Genomic DNA, 2,625 nt, shown 5'->3' with positions numbered 1-2,625 from the left:
ACAAGAAACGAACCACAGAAAAACGCCTCCCAAGCACCCTCTCTCGTTAAGTCAACGTGCATGTCGAAATACTTTAACGGCATATAATGACATGAACACATGCGGATATTTGTCACCCAAAACATGACGAAAAACAAGTAGGAAAATATTCTTTTCAATTTGAAATTAAAAGAAAACTCGAACTGGGCTAAGATTAAGATAACCAGTAAACTTTGCATGCTACTGGTGTGAGCTTCCATAACACACATATCTTTATATAATATACCTTTTTACTATGTATTCAACTTGTGACACGGCGTTTAAACGCTGTACGCTTCACTAAGTAAAGTCAATAGGAAATATTAAGGGGGCCCGGCTCTTCGCATCAGTTCACAATACTTGATGTCGTGATAGATGAAGAGATGACAAGCACGCGGTGCCAAAAAAACAACGTGGGAGTAAACTAGATATGACATATCGAGTAGCAAACATCAATTAAAATGCATACATTGACATTGTTGCTGTCTTTGATCATCAGCTCATAAATTATGTTTCAACAGAATGAATTTGATCACAAGAAAAGCATTGCACAGTCTGTACACGGAACGCTGAAAGAATATCGACACATAGTTTAAATATGATACCATCATTTTAGCTAGATCTAAATAAATATGTTGAATCAGTTTTACTTCTGAACGTGAAGGTGCCTTGCCATTGAAAGCACTTAAACATACAGGACAAAAAAAAATCTGCAAAAGTAAATTGCCTTTCTTCAGTGATCCATAATAATATTATTAAGTGTCCATATAATATAAAGCCTAGACATTCTTTAATTGAACGTGAGGGTTTTTTAAAGGATATTGTAGACTAAAGCCTGAACTTTTTTGGTTATATACAATACATACCTTCGCCATGATTTTTTTTGTTGTTTTTTTTGCTTTAAATAGCATACGTTTGATGTTTCTAATATTTACGGGCCACTTATTCCGTCATACATAATGTGATGACGTCATAAGATGAATTGGGTATGCTGACAGTCGTGTTCCCATGACGTCGTTAGTTTCGGGAATGCTCTTGGTAAGGTAAATAGAAATGTTCGGAAATCGTGATTTGCCCGCAGCTTTTTTTCCGAAAATAGAAACTTTGAATCCGCCGTTGCTCTTTTAATAAGTTTGAGAAATAATAAATAATATCATTCTTTGGGCTGTCAACTTTTGATCGGTAAACATTCCTTATATCGGTGATGGTCTAACAGGGTGTACATGAGTAGTAAATCTGTAGGTACATTTTGACAGATGCTATCTGACTCTCCTATCGACTCTCTCTCTCTCTCTCTCTCTCTCTCTCTCTCTCTCTCTCTCTCTCTCTCTCTCTCTCTCTCTCTCTCTCTCTCTCTCTCTCTCTCTCACACACACACACTTACACACACACACACACACACACACACACACACACACACACACACACACACACACAAGCAAGCGCGCAAATTCGAAGTAGCACTGTTCACTACGGAAGGAAAGACTGTCATCACAACAGACAGACAGTTTAGTAGAGGTTATACGGCGCTCGCAACTGCATATGGTCATATGAGCGCCAAGGGGTGGATGTCAACAGAGAAGTCCTTACAGGGAATCAGACTTACTCAGCTCACCTCTCTAGCTTCAACAGCACAAAGTCTGCTTCGACTATCAAGGCACCCCGGAAATAGTGGGGCACAAGAGTGTGACAAACATACAAAAGAAGTAGAGGAAAACATGACAATAGTAAGGATTAGGAAAGAAAAAGCAGCAGTTCCCTGCTGTAGATCAGACACAGCATAACATTGATGAATCTACTCTGCATGAACGAGAAATGTCTCCCCTTTGGGAATTAAAGACACTTCAGTCAGTGGCACCGCCCCTGGGGGTACAGACAGACAGATAAGCACATATTATACAAAAAAGACGAATGAACGAAACACCATACTTTATGATAGCCCAATGTGCACCTTGTTTCATGCAATGAAACAAATAACGTGGTATCTTAGTCGCCCTTTATAACCGTTGAACAAAGTCTGTGAAATATAAAATTCCCATAAATAGGAACACGTGATATGCACAGTTAAGATGGTATCTCCTGTCCTGGCAATGTTCCTTCCGAACATTTACTTATGACACCAATGTCTCTGGCAAAAATGGTCTTTGTGTTAGTGAATATGACTCACCTGATTCGAGAGACCTTTTGGGCTTTTGGGGGGGGGGGGCATTCGAAACTCATGGACAACCTGTGGTTTGGGAACAACATTATCGGTAAGCCAGAATGAAAATTGACGAATCCTGAATTGTTGAGCCATGTTGTAAGAATTTTGAATTTAAAGCGCCCATTCCTGCTCCTTTTTTTTTTGTTCCGAGAGGGGAAATAATCATATTGGCATGAGAGCCATACGTTCCACCCTTCAATGATCTAATAGTTATGCAGTCTTTGAAACATAAAATTATCATTAGAATGTCCGCACTATACTAAGTGTCCCTCTCCTTCCTCTTCTTTGTCGCCTTGTCAACTGGTAACTAGTATCTATAGTATCTATTCCAGGAAATTGCACAGGGCTTGAAGTACGAGGTAGACTAGGGTGGGTAATTTGAGCTTGTATTAGAAACTGCACTC

General features: G+C 39.4%; 1 protein-coding gene across 1 annotated transcript in view; it reads right to left on the bottom strand.

Moving 5' to 3' along the window:
• Positions 1-1,830: 1,830 nt before the first annotated feature.
• Positions 1,831-2,625, bottom strand: part of LOC101848047 — a 3,726-nt gene continuing 2,931 nt past the window's right edge. The window contains exon 2 of the mRNA XM_013083220.1: positions 1,831-2,625. This exon is cut by the window's right edge and continues 1,334 nt beyond it. The gene's annotated coding sequence lies outside the window, so the exon portion shown is untranslated.

The sequence above is a fragment of the Aplysia californica genome, unplaced genomic scaffold (assembly GCF_000002075.1).
Source record: "Aplysia californica isolate F4 #8 unplaced genomic scaffold, AplCal3.0 scaffold00218, whole genome shotgun sequence".
Classification (NCBI taxonomy): Eukaryota; Metazoa; Mollusca; class Gastropoda; order Aplysiida; family Aplysiidae; genus Aplysia; species Aplysia californica.
Note: the sequence above shows the minus strand (reverse complement) of the source record. Positions and strands in the feature narration are given on the sequence as shown.